General features: G+C 39.0%; 1 non-coding gene across 1 annotated transcript; it reads right to left on the bottom strand.

The window, feature by feature from the left end:
- Positions 1-18,591: 18,591 nt before the first annotated feature.
- Positions 18,592-18,697, bottom strand: LOC120107026. The gene has a single exon (XR_005509000.1). It is a non-coding gene; the product is annotated as a small nucleolar RNA R71 (small nucleolar RNA).
- Between the last annotated feature and the right edge of the window lie 2,254 nt (positions 18,698-20,951).

The following is a 20,951-nucleotide window of genomic DNA, read 5'->3' as shown; positions in this document are numbered from 1 at the left end:
TTATTTAATTTGTAAACATGGTTGGGGTATTGATGATTTTCAAAACCAGGAGGTTGTTCTACATAAACCTCCTCATTAATATACCTATTCAAGAAAGCACTTTTTACATCCATTTGAAATAATTTAAAATTTTTAAAATATGCAAATGCTAGTAACAATTTAATTGCCTCAAGTTTAGCCATAACCACAACTCCATTTTCATCAAGTTTATTTTTGTACACCCATTTAGTTCCAATTATTGAGTATTCAGAGGGTCTTTCAACTAAGTTTCATACTTTGTCTCTTGTAAATTGGTTAAGTTCCTCTTGCATAGCATTTATCCAATTTACATCACTTTCAGCTTCTTCAATATTTTTAGGTTCTAAATGTGAAACAAATGCAAGATGATTATTTAAGTTTCTAAGAGAGGCTCTAGTTCTAACAGGTTGAGATGGATCATCTAAGATTAACTCTTTAGGGTGACCGTGAGCATACCTCCAAGCCTTTGTAAGCCCATGTTCAGCAATTACCTCTTGGCTTGTTGAAGTCTTTTCAATTTGCTTCGGTTCATCCTCTTGTAAGATCATGTCATCCATCTTTTCTTCAAGTATCCCTGCATCATCATCAAAAGCTACTCTCTTGCTAGAGGAAGCATCATTAGTCTCATCAAAAACAACATGAATAGATTCTTCAATAACAAGAGTTATTTTATTGAAGACTCTATATGCCCTACTTGATGTAGAGTATCCCAAAAAGATACCTTCATCAGATTTGGAATCAAATTTTTCTAGGTTATCTTTGCCATTATTATGAATAAAATACCTACAACCAAATAAATGAAAATAGTTTACTTTGGGCTTTCTATCTCTCCAAAGTTCATAAGGTGTTTTCTTTATAATTGGTCTCAATAAAACTCTATTTAGTATATAACATGATGTGTTAATAGCCTCACCCCAAAAATGCTTTGGAAGATCACTTTCACATAACATGGTCCTAGCCATTTTCTCTAGGGTTCTATTCTTTCTTTCCACCACTCCATTTTGTTGTGGAGTCCTAAGTGCAGAAAAATTATGAGTTATCCCCTTTTTACTACAAATTTTTTCAAATAGATGATTTTCAAGTTCCGTTCCATGATCACTCCAAATAGCTATAACTGAAACATTTCTTGCATTAGTTACTTCCTTATGAAATTTCTTAAATACTGAAAATGCTTCATCTTTATGAGCTAAAAATATGATCCATGTGTTTCTAGAAAAATCATCTACTATGACAAGACCATACTTGTTTCCACCAAGGCTTGTGGTCCTAGTTGGTCCAAAAAGATCCATGTGAAGTAGCTCAAGGGGTCTAGTAGTAGAGACATAATTTATAGATTAAAGGAACTTCTAGATTATTTGCCAAATTGACACGCTCTACAAATTTTATTTTTCTCAAATTTTAGCTTTGACAAACCAATCACAGAATCTCTTTTAATAAATTTAGATAGTGTATCCATACTTGCATGACTTAATTTACGGTGTCATAACCAACTTGCATCATTGACCTTAGTATCACTAGCTACTAAGCAGTGGCTATTTTTGGTAAGACCTTCAAGATCTACTACATAAACATTGCCACGTCTTAGTCCTTTGAACACTAAGCTATTGTCAATTGAGTTGGTTATGATGCATAAAGATGGCTTAAACAGAATATCAAAATCTCTATCACATAATTGACTAACGCTAAGTAAGTTATGCTTAAGACCATCTACAAACCGAACATTATCAACAAAGGTTGAAGGTGTGATTTGTATTTTACCGATACCAATGATGTGACCTTGGTTATTGTCTCCAAAAGTCACCGCACCTCTTTTTTTTTAACTCTAGGGTGAAGAATTGCTCCTTATCACCCGTCATGTGTCTTGGGCAGCCACTATCCAAGTACCAACAGTGTTTATTGAGCTTGGCTGCAAGACACTCCTACACAAAGAAATCATACAATCTTAGATACCCAAGTTTTCTTGGATCCTTCAAGGTTGGTTATGTTGGTTCCTTTTGAAATCCAAATCTTTTTAATCTTTCTTTTAGCTTCTGTTTTTCTATGGTTACATATATTAGCTTTATGTCCTACTCTACCACAACAAAAACAGGTTACATTTTTAGTTTTACTTTCACCGGCTTTTACGAAGAAGTTTTTGAGAAATTTTTGCTTATTCTTGGGCTTATACCCTAACCCGGCTCTATTAAACACAGCTCTTTGACTATTAAGGATCATATCAAGTTTTTCATAGCTATAGGTAAATTTCTCAATAATAGGTTTATATTTTTCAAGTTCTTTGGTTAATTTCAAGTTTTCTTCACTCAATGATTTAACATTAGTAATTGAATTATCTTTTAAAGTATGATTACTGTTTTTAAGTTCGGAGATTTCTTTAGTTAGATTTTCTTTATCTTTAATTAAGGCATCAATTTTTTGAGTTAGCAATTAGTTACTTGTTTTAAGTTCTAAATATTCTTTGACAATAGAATCCTTTTTCTTAATCAATTTATCATTTTTATGAATGTAGGACTGATTAGCTAGCTTCAATTCTTTGTTTTTAAGGTTTATTGTCCTATATTCATCCATTAGTTCACTAAAGGCATCATATAATTCTTCAAAAGTAAATTCTAAATGAGTTTCAGACATTTCCTCTTTTTCGTTTGCCAAAAGGCAGAAATTAGCTTTCTCCTCTTGTTCCTCTTTCGATGATGATGATGACTTATCAGAGTCAGTCCATGTGGTGACAAGGGCTTTCTTCTTCTTGTGTTTGTTGCCTTTCTTCAGCAAGGGGCAGTCGGCTCTGAAATGACCGGGCTTCTTGCATTCATAGCATCCGGTTCCCTCACTTTCCTTTTTCTTACCTTTATCCTTGTAGAAGGAACTCGAGGGAACTCTCTTCTTATGGAAGGGCTTCTTTCTATTGATGAATCTTCTGAATTTTCGCACAAGAAGAGCTTCTTCTTCATCTTCCTCATTGTCTTCTTCTTCACTACTGCTACTGCAAGATAGATCTTTGTTAGAAGAAGTAGACTTGAGGGCAATTACCTTTTTCTTATGAGAGGATTCTTCTTCGCTGTGTTGTTTCATTATTAGCTCATGTGTCATTAGAGATCCAAGGAGCTCCTCGAGTGGTAGCTTGTTCAAATCTTTTGCTTCTTAGATTGCCGTGACCTTGGCTTCCCATGACCTTGGTAAAGAGCGAAGAATTTTTCTGACAAGGTCACTGTTAGTATAACTTTTGCCAAGGCTTTTTAAGCCGTTGACAATATCAGTGAATCTAGTGAACATGCAAGAGATGGTTTCACTAGATTCCATTTTAAATAGTTCATATTTATAAACTAGCATGTTTATTTTAGATTCCTTGACTGGATTTGTGCCCTCATGGGTCACTTCAAGTCCATCCCATATCTCTTTTGCAGAATTGCAAGTAGAGATTCTATTGAATTTATTAGGGTCCAAGGCACAATAAAGAACATTCATTGCTTTGGCATTTAGTTGTGCCTTCCTTCTATCGTTATCATCCCAATCTTTTTCAAGCTTGGGTATAGCAATGTTATCTATATAGATAGAAGAAATATATGGTCCATTAACTATGATGCTCCAAATATCATAGTCTTGGGCTTGGATAAATATCCTCATTCTAGCCTTCCAATAGGTGTAGTTAGTTCCATTGAACAATGGAGGCCTATTGGTGGATTGCCCCTCTCTAAGGGAAGATCCAAAAGGGGTTGTCATTTTAATCTTTTACTCTTTTTAAGAATTGAAACACCAATCGATATAAGAGCACCTTTTTTGATACCACTTGTTGCCCAAGAAGACAACCCAAGAGGGGGGTGAATTGGGTTTTAATTAAGTATATGTTAATTAAAAATATGATGAGTAATTAACTAAATCTATTGCAAGCGGATTAGTTAGATTACTAGATGCAGTGAGTAAAGAGAGTGAAAGAGATACGATGCAATACAAACACAAAAGATTTATAGTGGTTCGGAGCCAACTCTTGCTCCTACATCCACTCTCCAAGCCATACTTGGGAGTTCTGATAAGTGCTTAATAATCATAATTTAGTTATCTTTCCGTAGCACTTATCAATGTTCTTAAACTGATAAATACATATTTTATCATGAAATTGAATAAACATTGAAAAAAATTTAAAATATGGTAAGAAGTAAATAATTCTTTTCTTAAAACAGACTCTGAACTTGTCTCTCTCTTGATTGCAATCTTTCATGAAAACTATAGAAAAACATATAAGGAGATTGTGTTGACCCGGCTAAGGTTATAATTAAATGGGCTTTGGTCTTGATTAGATTAAAAGTTATAATTGTATAGGAAAATATTTGATTAACCCTCTTATTAAGTCACGATCCTGCTTTTAGCCCTGTTGAGTCCAGTCTGAAGCAGTTTAGCAAAAATTAAATTTAAACGACATTGGGCTCGAGAGTAAGTTCAAGCAAATCAACGATCATGACCCACCTCAAACCCAAAGTCAATTCCTAACCAATTCATTACCTGCCTTCATATAAAATTGATAAATTTAAAACAAAAAAAAAGAAAATAATGAATATAATAAAATAAAAATAATTTCGGGAAGAATCACTGAAAACACTGTTCAAATGAACAGTGTCCCGTGAAAACACTGTTCATATGAACAGTGTTACAAAAAAAAATAATAAATAATAATAACAAATGAGTTCACTGTTTCTCTTCTTCCCCCCTCCCCCGTAGTGCATCACGGCCGAGATTCCCGTCGATTCTCCCGTTCCAGCCACGAGATGGCGTCGTCTAAGAAATCCTCCCCGCGGCGTCCTCCCGACGATCCCGCAACCAGCATCTCCGCCTCGTCTTCCGCCTGTGACGCAGCCCGCAGCCGAGATCCAGCTCCGCCATCAAGCCACATCGAAATCCCAGCGTTTCCGCCTCCTCCTCCGCCCGTGGCGCATCCGGATCCCATCCCAGTCTCCGCGATCCCAGCCGGCTGCAATCAACGATCCAGCTCCTCCGCCATCAGTCCGTTCCAGCCGCATCCAACGATCACGCCCTTCTCCAGCGATCTCACGTGCAACAGAAATCAAGCCTCCGCCGAGATCATTCCCAGCATCACGCCCTCCTCCTCGCTGGGGATCCATCACCGGCCTTCAGCGATTTATAAGAGCAAGATGAAGAAGGGGGGGCGGGCTTCGACAGAAACAGGGGACCCCCTGTTTTGGTGAAGAAAAGGAAGGAGAAAGCCGTGCGTGGAAGGGAGTGAAGAGTAATTTTTTTTTATGAAGATGGGAGGACTTCCGGCCACCATGAGCAGCTAAATCTTGGTTTAGGGGTTTGATGAAGCCGTGGATGAGTATTTATGTTGCATTTCTTTGATTTTTAGCATTGTAAGACAGTTGCATATTTAATGAAATTATGATCTTGAAATGTCTTGTTTAATTTGTGTAAGATGTTTATCTTGTAGAAAGCCTCTGCATGAATTAATATAGTTTATCGAAATCGAATTCAATACCTGTGGTTTGGAGGAGATTGTTATGCAACTACCAGATTTATCTTTGAGAAATTAATCATCAGATGAATCATGCTAAATAGGACAGACCATGCCTATCCTTAGAGAAGATGGTTTGTACCAGGCTTAGATGACTCATACTGTGGGTTAGATTTCAACTTTTTATATGATTGCCCTAACTTGTAGTTAAGAGCAATTATATCATACACGCATCTAAATCATTGAAAGCATCATATTTACAAATTCATCGGTGGATTCTAACCCTAAACATCTCTTCCCGTAAAATATTCCTACTACTGCATTCATCTTACTTTTAGCTCTCATTAATCGATAACTTAAAATTCTTTTTACTCTAGCTTATGCCCTTTGAATTAATTTAGTTAAATCAAGTTAGCAAATTCTTCTTCTTGATTTACTTTTAAAAGAACAATACCTTATTCTCCAATCCCTGTGCACCGACACCCGTAATCACTATCCTACAGGATACGTGCTATTGCGTGGTTTATTTTCAAAATTGAAAGAACCGATCAATTTTTGGCACCGTTGCCGGGGATTGCTAGCATAGTTATTTTTCCTATCATTAAAAAAAAATTGTTAATTAAAAAAAAAACTTTCAAAAAAACATATATATATCTAAAATAAAATAAAAAATTATTTTCTATTATTGTTACTTTTCTTATCTCCTTTTTCTCTTCTACTAATTTTTTTTTTTTAATTTTTCTTTTGGTCTTATTTGATCAGAAATTGAAGAGGAGATCTGGGCTATCAAAAAGGAATGCTTTAAAGGTTTGCTTAAAAAAATTTTAAATTGCTGGAGAAATTTTCTTTGGTAACCTCTAAACCTTTCTTATTTAAATTAATTATTAGCTTGAAATTTTGTGGTGATTGTTTGATTTTAATTTCAGCAAAAGTGTGAATACATGCTTGATACACATACATAAATTAATCCGCACATAGTAAGGGCAATCACCCCAACAAGATAAGAGCCGAATTTCATCATCGGATTCTTGCCCAACTTAGGTGAACTCAATCTCACATAGTGTCACTTTAATTAAAATCAATTAGACGTTGGCTCCTAGGGACATTTGTTGCCCAGAGATGGTCACCCAAGAGGGGGGTGAATTGGGTATTTTAAAACTTTTTGACTAATTAAAATCAAATACTCAAGTGTGTGTGCAAAGATAAAACTAGAGTAGCAATCACAGTCAATCGCAAACACACAAAGATTTATAGTGGTTCGGAGCTTCCACTGCTCCTACATCCACTCCCCAAACACCTTTGGGAATTTCCACTATAATCAGTGATTACAGTACGGTAGTTTTGCGAGTTCACTACCCAACTCGTTCTTTTACCCCGGGCTAACAACGAACCCTACAATCCCCCAATTTAACCTAGGCTTGGGATGCCTATCCCTTGTTCCAAGTCCCTTGACTGGAACAAGCACAATAAATAAAGGTTTTACAAAAGATTTGAAAGCTCTTAATAAGCAAATATGACAATGAGAAATAATGAAAAACCCGAAAGAATCCTTTTGCCGTTGGAAGCGTGGAAAATGGTGATTCTTCTGATGTGGATCGCGTTGGGTTGAATGTGAGCTTTGAATGCCGAGTGGGAGTGAGTGGTTGAGCACGAAATCAGTTGGAAAAAACTTGAATGCACTTGATTTCTCCTCTTGAAAGTTCTAACTCCCTTGAACCTCTTTTTCTTTCTTCTCTCTTGAATGATCTTGTGTTGGGTTGGTGAGAAGTTGTTTTAAGGCACTTAAAAGCTCCCTTTTATAGCCCAAAAAGCAATAGATCCGTTAGACATAAAAATATGACCGTTTGAAATTCAAATTTACCTGAAAAAGTGTGTCAGTCGCATCCCAGGCGCTCCGGAGACGTCTCCGCTTCAACGCGAGACGTCTCGGCTGTATAAATTTTCTTTTGACGATGTTTGGAGTCGACTCTGTGCTTTACGGGGACGACTCCGCAGAAGGACTCTATGACTTCTTGTTTTTCTGTTTTTCTGAGAGAGTCGCCTCGCCACTTTACGGGGATGTCTCGGGATGTTTATGCTTTCTGCATGGGGACGACTCCGCTGCCTCGGGGACGACTCCGCTGTTTTATCTCTGAAAAACAAGTCCTCTGGAATTCTCTGGGAGAGTCGACTCCGCGCTTTCAGGGGACGTCTCGGCAGTTCTGTCAATGAAAAATACATCCTCTGGAATACCCTGAGAGAGTCGACTCCGCGCTCTCTGGGGATGACTCGGAAGGTCTGCTTTTTACTCGCGGGGACGACTCCGCGTCCTGTGGAGACGACTCGCGCGCATCCCTTGAAATCGGCCTTTCTGCCGCCTCTGAGAGAGTCGACTCCGCAGTGTCAGGAGTCGACTCCGACCCTGCGAGACGCCTCGCCAGGTGCCGGGGACGTCTCCAGACGTGCTAATTCTTCCTGTTTGTGCCAGAGACGTCTCTGAAACGACCCGGAGACGTCTCGGCTGTCCCTGATCTGTTTTCTTCAACTCAAAAATTCTTCAATAAATTCTTGAAAAATATGGAAACTTGCCTAGACATTTCTTAACAATATTCTTAATTAATCACCTGAAATCCTCAAGTAAATTGTTAAGATAAATGGAATTATACTCTAGTGTTTTGTATTCATCAAAATCCATTAGGCGGTCAACAATCTCCCTCTTTTTGATGATGACAAAACACTGAGTATATGCAAAATTCGAAATTTAAACATATACACAGTATTTGATCAGATGTACAATTATTGTGTTTTGGTTAGAGCTAGATACAGTGTGCATAAGTTAAAATAGTCAACTTTCAGTTCTTCCTTTATGCATAAGTATTGGTCTTAGTAGCTCTTGAGAAATTTTGGTATATCAACTGAATTTGAATCAAGTCAAATTGTCAATTACTGAAATATTGATGCTAAAGACAATTGAAGGCTAAGTACTTTTTGACTCCCCCTTTCTTTTCCAGAAGGGCAATTATCTTAAAGCCAATATTCTTCAATTTTGTCTTTTCTAATTCAACTTTTAAGTATGAGTGTAAATTTTGCATTCCATATTTAGGTTCTACTCCATATACTTGATATACTCCATATATAGGTTCTATATATCTACTCCCCCTTTTTGTCATCAACAATGAAGGGGACAAATTATCCTTAGGTACTTAAAACACAATTTCTAGTGGAATTCAGCATGTTACCATGATTCACTTAAGGATATTCAAGTTATGCTCCCTCTGTCCAAGTTAGTTTTATTAATGAATGCAGCATTCATTTCACTCCCCCTTTGTTTTGGAATTCATTTCAGACCCTTTTTTTGTTTAAAATAGTTATCACAAGATGTGCTCCCCCTGTTTTATATGCATTGATAAGTTGTGTCAAATTTGAACATTTAAGGTATGTTATGAGATTTTTATGGCACATCACAGAATCACATATACAAAGTTTGATTCCACAGAATTTGAAACATACACAAAGTTTCAAAGGAATTGTATGACATTCATATATCATTGCAATCATTTGAGGTCATTACAAAGTTAAGAAAGGAATTCATTACAAGTATTAATTCCTAATACAAAAGAAGTTTCAAAATGAGCATAGGGTTTACAAAAAGAAGAAGAACCCTAGATGTCTACAAGATGTCCTTCACCGGCGACGTTGCTCAATAGCTCTAGCCGCTGCCTCTATAAATGCATTTATTAAATCTAGTAGAGTCTTAAACTGATCTCCCTGAGATTGATGGAAGGCTGCTACTAGTGCTTCAAACTCAAGACTCGCCCTTTCAATTTTTTCTTTAAGTTGGGCAGCCACGGTGCCTACACTGCCTCCAGGGCTTGTCAACTCTTGAAGACCATCTGATATGATCTTCAATTTCTCCTGTAGCTCAATTGATCTTATAGTTTGGATGGTACTCACATGAACCAATTCTGATGCTGTAGCTTCTACCTGAGTTTTGATTTCCTTCAATTCTTGTAGAAGAGCTTCATGTGAGGTACGGATGGAGGCCAACTCAGCAGTGATCATCGATCTCATCTCCTCCCTCATCTGCTGGCATATCACAGATGCTAGAGTGTGCATCTGTTCATCTGATAGGGAGAAAGGCCCACTGACTGGAGGAGGAGGAGGCATAGAGGTGGAAGGTCCAGCTGAGCTGGAGGGTACATCAGGGAAGGCCATATGGTTATGTGGAGGAGAGTGGTGGTCAGGCTCCTGATGTGGGATCTCGGGCTCTAAGGTTTGAGGTTTTCTTTTAGAAACCTTAACCCAAGACCCATCTACCTTGTGAAACTCCATTCTACGCATTGTGCTTTCATTATAGTAGTCGGTGTTTCTTAAAGGTTTTGCAGGCTCATTTTCTGGAATGGGAACTTTGAAATGTTTGAACAGTAAAGTAAAGATCATTCCATAGGGTATGCTAAACCTAGAATACCTATGACATATAGAGATGTAGTTTAACATAAGTCTAGGGAGGTTTAGGGGAATCCCTAGTAAGATATGGTGCATGATAGCTAAGTCTCGCTCCGAAACGAAATCGAAGCGGCCGATTTTTGGAAACAAGACCCGGTTCACAATGCTCAAAAGCAATCTCATTTTGGCATTGAGGTCTTGGGAGTTAACTACATCAAGAGGACCACAGTCCTCTCGTCCTAAAACTAGGTTTAGGGCAATCTCCCTTTGGGGATGTGAGGTCGGAGCCTCACCGTATTTAGGGATTTGCAATATGCTAGATAGGACATCCTCATTAATCTCTATCAATGTCCCTCGGACATATCCAGTGTACCCCGAGTCCCCTAAGGCCATGTTGCTAAACATTTCTCTAACTAGGCCGGGATAGGTTGATGTGTTTAGGGTACAAAGGTATTCCCAACCTTGGGCACGGAGTCTCTCTCCAATAGAGAACCCCTCACTATCTAGAAATTGGAAGTCAATGTACCTACCAGTGGTTACTGTGCGATTTGCACAGGAAAGGGCCGTGGTTGGCGGAGCAACCGGAGGAGACGGCGCGGAAGGCTCTTCCCTCCGTTCCTCGTCGTCGGTCGCTACCCTAGAACGCCTCCCACAGGTTCTCCTAGCTCTTTTAGGTGCCATGGCTCGGAAACCCTAGGGAAATGGGGAGAAAGAGGCTAGGGTTTGTGGTGGAGAGAAAATGGAAGCTAGGGTTTTGTGTTTTTGTTGGGGACGAAAGAGGATAGCTCGGGTCGGCTCGAGCTGTTTCGACCTAATTTAAAAACTTTCGTTCGGTCCCCGAGACGTCTCCACGACTAACGCGAGACGTCTCGCCGGGGGGACGTCTCTGTGATTTGCCAGAGACGTCTCCGGCACTGAAAATTTTCTGAATGATTTCTATCTTTTCCCAATTTATTTTATTTAACCACACTAATCAACATGATTTCTTTTGGTGAATATAGAGTGAGTTTGTTTGTGATCCTCCCCTTTAATAATACACCCTATAAAAGTTTGACAATGATTTTTGAATTATTAATATTGAAATGAGGAATGTTTGACCAAATTTCGAATACCTATGAAATAGGCTCTGAAAATATCTCCATGAAGAGTCCAAGGGAGGGTAACCATCCTCCGGAAAGTCAAACAGTTCGTCATTTAACTTAGATAGATTCATGCTTTCACTTAATCGATACTAGGTTTGCTATTTGTGACTTTGAGGTGGATTACTAGTTTGAGTAGCAAAGCATTGCAATACAAGTTCAATTTATTTGCTAGGATCATACAAGCTCAAAGCATTCCTTAAGAAGTTGAACCTATCTTTACAAAGGGGCTTTGTAAAGATATCGGCCAATTGATTTTCAGTACATACATACTCAATCATCACATCATTTTTCAGCACATGATCCCTTATAAAGTGATGCCTAATCTCTATATGTTTTGATTTTGAGTGTTGGACAGGATTTTTTGTTAAATTAATTGCACTTGTATTATCACATCTAATTGGTATATTGTCCATTTTGATATCGAAGTCTTCAAGTTGTTGCTTAATCCAAAGAACTTGGGCACAACAGCTTCCAGCTGCAATGTACTCAGCCTCAGCTGTGGATAAGGCAACTGAATTCTGTTTCTTGTTAAACCAAGAAACCAAATTAGCACCCAAGAATTGACATGTGCCACTTGTGCTTTTTCTGTCGAGTTTGCACCTGGCAAAATCAGCATCGGAATAAGCAATTAAGTTTATATCAGATTGTTTAGAGTACCATAAGCCTACATTAGATGTCCCTACTAGATATCTAAATATTCTCTTAACAGCTTGCAAGTGTGATTCCTTAGGACATGCTTGGTATCTAGCACACATGCAAACACTGAATAATATATCTGGCCTACTAGCAGTAAGGTAAAGTAAAGAGCCTATCATACCTCTGTACAATTTGCAGTCTATACTTTTACCTTTTTCATCTTTGTCAAGCTTGCAACTTGAGCCCATGGGTGTGCTGATTTCCTTTGCATCCTTCATCTTGAATTTTTCCAACATTTCCTTGATATATTTGGACTGACTGATGAAGATGCCTTCCTCTGATTGTTTTATTTGTAGCCCAAGGAAGAAGTTGAGCTCACCCATCATGCTCATTTCAAATTCTCCCTGCATAAGCTTGGCAAACTCTTGACAAAGACTATCATTAGTAGCACCAAAAATTATATCATCCACATAAATTTGCACAAGCAATAAGTCATTCCCTTTTCTTTTAATGAAGAGGGTCTTGTCTACATTTCCTCTCTTAAATTTATTTTCAATTAGGAAATTACTTAATCTTTCATACCATGCCCTAGGGGCTTGCTTAAGTCCATACAATGCTTTATGCAATTTATAAACGTAATCTGGATGTAAGTGGTTTTCAAAACCTGGAGGTTGTCCTACATAAACTTCCTCCATTATATAACCATTTAAAAAGGCACTTTTTACATCCATTTGATAGAGTTTAAAATCCATGAAGCACGCATATGCCAGAAGTAGTCTAATAGCTTCTAACCTAGCAACAGGAGCAAAAGTTTCATCAAAATCTATTCCTTCCTCCTGATTATAGCCTTTGGCAACTAGTCTAGCTTTGTTTTTTATAACTATTCCATCTTCATCTAGTTTATTTCTATATACCCACTTGGTGCCTATAATTGAAACATTGGGGGTCTTTTCATTAGAGTCCAAACTTGATTTCTCTCAAATTGATTTAATTCCTCTTGCATAGCATTTATCCAATTTTCATCCTTTTCGGCTTCCTCTAGTGATTTAGGCTCTATTTGTGAAACGAAAGCAAGATAATTACTAGTATTTCTTAGAGAGGATCTTGTCCTTACCCCTTGTGAAGGATCACCAAGGATTAAATCCCTTGGATGACCATGTGCATACCTCCATTCCCTCGGAAGATCTTGATTTCTTGTTTGGGGTTGATCTTCTTCATCTTGCTGAATTGTATCTTCCTTGACTTCATCCTCAAGTTGTTTGTCTTGTATGGAGAACTCCTTCATTCTGTCTTCAAGTATACCTGCATCACCATCTTCTTCTTTTCTAGAAGAATCTCCATTAGCTTCATCAAAAACAACATGAATGGATTCTTCAACAACGAGAGTTCTCTTGTTGAAGACCCTGTATGCTCTACTAGATGAGGAATAACCTAAGAAGATCCCCTCATCTGATTTAGCACTAAATTTACTTAGATTGTCCTTTCCATTGTTTAAAGTAAAGCAACGACAACCGAAAACATGAAAATAACATATATTTGGCTTCTTATTATTCAGCAACTCATAAGGTGTTTTCTTTAAAATAGATCTGACTAATGCACGGTTTAGAATGTGACATGCAGTATTTATTGCTTCAGCCCAAAAATATTTTGGTAGATCCGATTCGCACAATATGGTACGAGCCATATCTGCTAGTGTGCGATTCTTCCTTTCTACCACCCCATTTTGTTGGGGTGTCCTAGGGGCCGAGAAATTGTGATTGATACCATTTTCGTCACAAAATTTTTCAAAGTGCTGATTTTCAAACTCGATATCATGATCACTCCTAATTGCTTTTAGTTTAAGGTTAAGTTCATTCGAAATTCTGTTATGAAACTTGATAAAAGCGGAAAAGGACTCATCTTTATGTGCAAGAAATGAAACCCATGTAAAACGTGAAAAATCATCAACAATTACAAGACCAAATTTTTTATCCCCTAGACTAGCAGTTCTAGTGGGTCCAAACAAATCCATGTGAATTAGTTCTAGGGGTTTTGATGCTGAGACTATGTTCTTAGACTTGAAAGAACTTCTTGTTTGTTTCCCTAATGGACATGCAGCACAAATTTTGTTCTTTTTAAAGTCTATTTTTGGTAGTCCTTTTACTAGATCTTTTGTAATCAATTTAGAAATTAAATCCATGCTAGCATGCCCTAACCTACGATGCCATAACCAACTAGTCTCATTGACTTTGGTACTCATGGCTACAAGACATTAGCCATCCTTCATGGTGAGATCATCAAGATTTACCATGTAAACATTTCCATGCCTATGTCCTGTAAGTATGATCTTATTGTCAACTGGACTACTAATTATGCATAGTGAAGATTCAAATGACACTTTAAAGCCCTTGTCACAAAATTGACTTATACTTAATAAATTATGTTTTAGTCCATTAACTAACAATACATTGTCAATAAATGAGGAGGGTGATATGGAGATTTTACCAACACCAATGATTTGACCTTTAGCATTGTCTCCAAATGTGACTACTCCTCCTTCTTTTGATTTCAAGGTGACGAAGAGACTCTTGTCACCGGTCATATGCCTTGAGCAACCACTATCAAAATACCACATTCTCTTTTTACTCCCGGCTGCCAGGCATACCTGCAAAATAATCATGTGAAGCTCTTAGGTACCCAAGTTTTCTTGGGTCCTTCTTGGTTAGTGTAGTTGGTTCCCTTAGGCACCCATACTTTAGTTGTGTTTTTACCCTTTACAAATGTATTCTTGTTAGTTTGAATCTTTCTTTGAATGCAAGAATAGACTTTATGTCCACTTTTTCCACAATGAAAGCATGTAGGTTTTTCAGTTTTGATATCTTTTGCTTTCACAAAGAAATTCTTTAGATACTTTTGTTGTTTGCTAGTTTTATATCCTAATCCGGCTTTATTAAAAACAGCTCTTTGATTGGATAGAATAAGATTTAATTTTTCAGAGCTTTGTGTAAATTTCTCCACAATTGGTTTGTACTTATGTACCTCATTTTTAAGAATAAAATTTTCTTTAGCCAATTCTTCCTTATCATTTTTAAGGGATTCAACATTTTGCGCAAGTGAGGTATTACTATTCAGTAGGGATTTAACTTTTAGATTTAATTTCTTAATTAGTGTTTTTGCCATTTTATTTTCAATGCTAAGTTTTGAATTTTTATTTTCAAGGTCAATGGTGTTAACATTTTTAACGTTCTCCTTCTCAATCAATAGGTTTTTAATATCATCCTTTAGTTTTTGATTGGAGGCCTTTAATTCTTTATTCTTTGCTCCTAGCATACTACAATCACTCATGAGTTCTTGAAAAGCTTCATATAATTCTTCTAATGTAAAATTTGTAGTTGAGCTTTGACATACCTCATCGTCTTCGAATGCCATGAAGCACAAGTTGGCGGTCTCCTCCTTCTCTTCCTCGGAGGAGGATGTGTCACTATCATCCCACGTTGCTTTCAACGCCTTCTTCTTCTTCTTTCCAAAGTGCTTCTTCTGTTGAGGGCATTCGGAACGGATGTGTCCCGGTCTCTTGCAATCATAACATATGATTGGGTCTCTTTTCTTTTCTTTTTCCTTTTTCCAATCATTTCTCCCTCCAAACTTCTTTCTTGGGAAGGGTTTCTTTCTTCTCATGAATTTCTTAAACTTCCTTACTATTAAACCCAAATCCTCATCTTCGCTTTCTTCTTCACTCCCACTACTTTCTTCTTCACACACACTCGAAGTAGCCTTGAGTGCGATTGTCTTCTTCTTTGGCAAATCTTCTTCATATTGCTTCATTGTGAGCTCATGCGTCATCAATGAGCCCAATAATTGTTCAAGCCCCAATGTGTTGAGGTCTTTGGCTTCTACGATCGCCGTGACCTTCGCTTCCCATGCTTTTGGCAAAGACCTGAGAATTTTACTCACAAGTTCTGGGTTAGTGTAAGATTTACCTAAATTCTTTAGACCATTTATTATGTCCGTGAAGCGTGTGAACATGCATGAAATGGTTTCATTGGGTTCCATCTTAAATAACTCATATTTGTGAACTAGAATGTTCACTTTAGACTCTTTGACTTGATTTGTACCCTCGTGGGTAACTTCAAGCATATCCCATATTTCCTTGGCGGAATTACAGGTGGAAACTCTATTGAACTCATTCACATCTAGAGCACAGAATAATGAGTTCATGGCTCTAGCGTTGAGTTGAACCATCCTATTATCATTCTCATCCCAATCCTCCTCAGGTTTGGAAACTTGAATGCCATTAACCATGTGAGATGGTTCGTGTGGTCCCTTGATTATAACCCTCCACAAGGCATAATCTTGTGCTTGAATAAAAATCCTCATTCTAGTCTTCCAATAGGTATAATTTGTCCCATTGAAGAGTGGAGGTCTATTGGTTGCCTACCCCTCAGCAGGAATATTATTGAAGGGTGTTGCCATCTGGATCTTTGGCTAAGACGGTTAGGTCTTCAAGCAATACACAGAGCACCTGCTCTGATACCACTTGTTGCCCAGAGATGGTCACCCAAGAGGGGGGTGAATTGGGTGTTTTAAAACTTTTTGACTAATTAAAATCAAATACTCAAGTGTGTGTGCAAAGATAAAACTAGAGTAGCAATCACAGTCAATCGCAAACACACAAAGGTTTATAGTGGTTCGGAGCTTCCACTACTCCTACATCAACTCCCCAAACACCTTTGGGAATTTTCACTATAATCAGTGATTACAGTACGATAGTTTTGCGAGTTCACTACCCAACTCGTTGTTTTACCCCGGGCTAACAACGAACCCTACAATCCCCCAATTTAACCTAGGCTTGGGACGCCTATCCCTTGTTCCAAGTCCCTTGACTGGAACAAGCACAATAAATAAAGGTTTTACAAAAGATTTGAAAGCTCTTAATAAGCAAATATGACAATGAGAAATAATGAAAAACCCGGAAGAATCTTTTTGCCGTTGGAAGCGTGGGAAATGGTGATTCTTCCGATGTGGATCGCGTTGGGTTGAATGTGAGCTTTGAATGCCGAGTGGGAGTGAGTGGTTGAGCACGAAATCAGTTGGGAAAAACTTGAATGCACTTGATTTCTCCTCTTGAAAGCTCTAACTCCCTTGAACCTCTTTTTCTTTCTTCTCTCTTGAATGATCTTGTGTTGGGTTGGTGAGAAGTTGTTTTAAGGCACTTAAAAGCTCCCTTTTATAGCCCAAAAAGCAATAGATCCGTTAGACACAAAAATATGACCGTTTGAAATTCAAATTTACCTGAAAAAGTGTGTCAGTCGCATCCCAGGCGCTCCGGAGACGTCTCCGCTTCAACGCGAGACGTCTCGGCTGTATAAATTTTCTTTTGACGATGTTTGGAGTCGACTCTGCGCTTTACGGGGACGACTCCACAGAAGGACTCTATGACTTCTTGTTTTTCTATTTTTCTGAGAGAGTCGCCTCGCCACTTTACGGGGACGTCTCGGGATGTTTATGCTTTCTGCATGGGGACGACTCCGCTGCCTCGGGGACGACTCCGCTGTTTTATCTCTGAAAAACAAGTCCTCTGGAATTCTCTGAGAGAGTCGACTCCGCGCTTTCAGGGGACGTCTCGGCAGTTCTGTCAACGAAAAACACATCCTCTGGAATACCCTGAGAGAGTCGACTCCGCGCTCTCTGGGGACGACTCGGAAGGTCTGCTTTTTACTCGCGAGGACGACTCCGCGTCCTGTGGAGACGACTCGCGCACATCCCTTGAAATCGGCCTTTCTGCCGCCTCTAAGAGAGTCGACTCCGCAGTGTCGGGAGTCGACTCCGACCCTGCGAGATGCCTCGCCAGGTGCCGGGGACGTCTCCAGACGTGCTAATTCTTCCTGTTTGTGCCAGAGACGTCTCTGAGATGACCCGGAGACGTCTCGGCTGTCCCTGATCTGTTTTCTTCAACTCAAAAATTCTTCAATAAATTCTTGAAAAATATGGGAACTTGCCTAGACATTTTTTAACAATATTCTTAATTAATCACCTGAAATCCTCAAGTAAATTGTTAAGATAAATGGAATTATACTCTAGTGTTTTGTATTCATCAAAATCCATTAGGCGGTCAACAACATTCGAGCTCAATAGGACGAAGATCACCGAAAGTTGCACCAATTTCGCTCTGTGGCTTAGTTGATGTCTAGGCAAGCTTTGTCCCTATAAGGAAGACAGTTCATCTGTTCGAGGCAAGTGAATTTTAAGTGGGACCTTTGCGAATGCATCGTGACCCCTCCACTTACCTGGGAGCTTACCTGGTCAACTCGGTTCATTAGACCGGATTGGAGGCTTAGGTGCCCTCTTCAAACCAGTTAGGAGCTGTCTAGTAATTTTAGGACAAATACAAGGATTTATGTGTTTTTCTTTTATTGCATGCTTGATTGATCAAGTACTAGTGTATGCAAGGGAGTCGTTCTAGAGTACATGACCTATTACCTTTTGACCCTGAAATAGAACGGACCCTTAGAAATATTCGAGCTGAGATCAAAACCTTAGAATCATTCCCACCCCCTGAGATGGCTGAAAAACAACCCAAACTCCTGAGGGAGTACTTTACTCCCACCATTTACACTTCCCCATCTTGCATTCGATTACCTGAAGTAGCAGCTGTACAATACGAAATAAAGTCTAGTGTGATCCAAATGCTCCCATCTTTTTATGGGCTCACCAACGAAGAACCATATAAACACCTAGATGAATTCCTTGAGATTTGCACCACTGTCAAGATTCAGAACTTCACTGATGATGCTTTGAAACTTAGATTATTCCCTTTCTTCCTTAAAGATAGAGCCAAACAATGGCTGAATTCTTTAGAAGCTAACTCGATTCGTTCTTGGGATCAAATGCAACAAGAATTTCTTAAAAAATACTTTCCCATAGGAAGAACGAACCAGTTTAGACGTGCCATTACAAGCTTCTCCCAAACTGAGGGAGAAGAATTTCATGAAACTTGGAAGAGATTTTGGGACCTAATCCGTAAATGCCCTCATCATCAAATACTTAAGTGGCAGCTAGTGCAATATTTCTATGACGGATTGACTGAACGAAACCGTCAGATGATCGATGCTGCATGCGGGGGTACTTTCATGCTTCAAAATGAGCATGAAGCATGGCAATTATTTGAAAATCTTAATGAAAACTCCCTCCACCATGCTTCCTGTTCTCGTCAAGTACCCCCGAGTTCTCAAAGAAAAGGGACCATTTGTGAAATAAGTCATTCCATGGACCTGTTTAGCAAGGTAGATGCATTGTCCCATAAGATTGATCAATTGATGATAGGAGGACATATCGTTAGCTCATCCCAAGCACAAGTGTGTGCTATCTGTTCTAGCCCATCGCACCCTATTCATGAGTGCCCCTCAGCGCCCCAATTCCCCGAACTCATGCAAGAACATATCAATGCTGCTCAGACACAGCCTAGACCGGGTAATGACCCATTTTCCAATACATATAACCGGGATGGCGGAATCATCCAAATTTTTCTTGGAGGCAGCAAGCTTCGAATAATGTCCAACCCTACTCCCAAAATTTTCATCTCTACCGTCCCTCAACTCAATTTCAACACCCTCCTCCTCCAACCCAAAAAAATACAGCCTTTGAGGAGAAAGTATTGACTGCCCTTCAAGATTTGGAGGCAAACACACAACTATTGCACTCTCACACGCAATCAATTGCTAAGCTAGAATCCCAAATGGGTCAACTAGCGAATGTATTAAACAAGCGAGAGGAAGGTAAGCTTCCAAGTCAACCAATGAGTAATCCTAGGGGATAATACGTGGCTCAAGAAACTCGACTAAATAATGAGCAAGCTAATGCTTTGACTACCCTAAGGAGTGGACGTATAATAGATAATAAGGTTGGGGAGGGTAACAATAAGGAAGGTGAAGAAGAGGAGAGGAATGTATCACATGAAAACCCAAAACCTTCTTCAGCTAGTCCACCATCTGCCACAACCCACATTCCAAAGGCTCCATTCCCTGAAGCACTTAATGCACCCTCTCCCTTTGGCAAGAAGGGAACTTCATTAGAAGAGATGAGGAGGTCTTCAAACAAGTTAAAATCAACTTCCCACTCCTTGATGCCATCAAACAAGTTCCCTCCTATGCCAAATTTCTCAAAGACCTTTGCACCCAAAAGCGAAAATCTAGGACACATGTGCCTAAAAAGGTCCTCCTAACTGAGCAGGTAAGTTCCATTCTCCAACACAACACCCCTCCAAAGTTCAAAGATCCTGGTGCTCCCACTATTTCCTGTGTCATAGGAAATAACTCCATCGACCGAGCACTTTTAGATCTAGGGGCAAGTGTGAATCTTCTACCCTATTCAGTCTATGAGAAATTTGGATTAGGTGAATTAAAACCTACCTCAGTGTCCTTACAATTGGCTGATCGATCTGTGAAGATACCACGGGGGATGATTGAAGATGTTCTTGTCAAGGTAGACAAATTCTATTTTCTATTAGATTTTATCGTCCTTGATATGGAACATGTGCCCAATTTAAAAAAATAAATCTCTGTGATTCTTGATCGTCCCTTTTTAGCGACAGCCAATGCATGTATCAACTGTAGAACTGGGGCAATGGATATATCATTTGGAAACATAAAAATTAAGTTGAATGTGTTTCATGCCACTGACCAACATGTGAGGAAAGACGAGTGTTGCCTAATTGACGAAATGGATGATCTTGTAAAGGAAGCCCTTCCCTATATCTTAGCGGATGACCCCCTAGAGGCATGCTTGGCCCATTTTGACATTGACAACTTTGATATAGACAAGGCCGTAGAAGAAGTTAACATCTTACTCGACAATCAATCTCCTATGAGTTCCCTTCCTTGGAAGATCCGACCTGAACCCCTTCCCCCCATTGCTAGCACACCACTTTGTCCTTCCATTGATTCTCCACCTAAACTTGAGTTGAAGCCACTTCCGACAAATCTTAAGTATGCCTTTCTAGAACCAGAAGATAGCCTCCCTGTAATCATCGCAGCCAACTTATCTACTAAACAGGAGGGTAAACTTTTAAGGGTGCTAGAAGAGAATAAACATGCCATAGGATGGTCTGTAGCCGATTTGAAAGGGGTTGACCCCTCTGTTTGTATGCATCGAATTCATCTCGAAGATGATGCAAAGCCCACCCGAGAAATGCAAAGAAGACTCAATCCTAACATGAAGGAGGTAGTCAAGAAAGAAGTGGTGAAGTTATTAGATGCCGGAATCATTTATCCAATTTCTGATAGTAAGTGGGTGAGTCC

The sequence above is a fragment of the Phoenix dactylifera genome, unplaced genomic scaffold (assembly GCF_009389715.1).
Source record: "Phoenix dactylifera cultivar Barhee BC4 unplaced genomic scaffold, palm_55x_up_171113_PBpolish2nd_filt_p 000732F, whole genome shotgun sequence".
NCBI lineage: Eukaryota > Viridiplantae > Streptophyta > Magnoliopsida > Arecales > Arecaceae > Phoenix > Phoenix dactylifera.
This window is presented reverse-complemented; position numbering and strand designations above follow the sequence as displayed.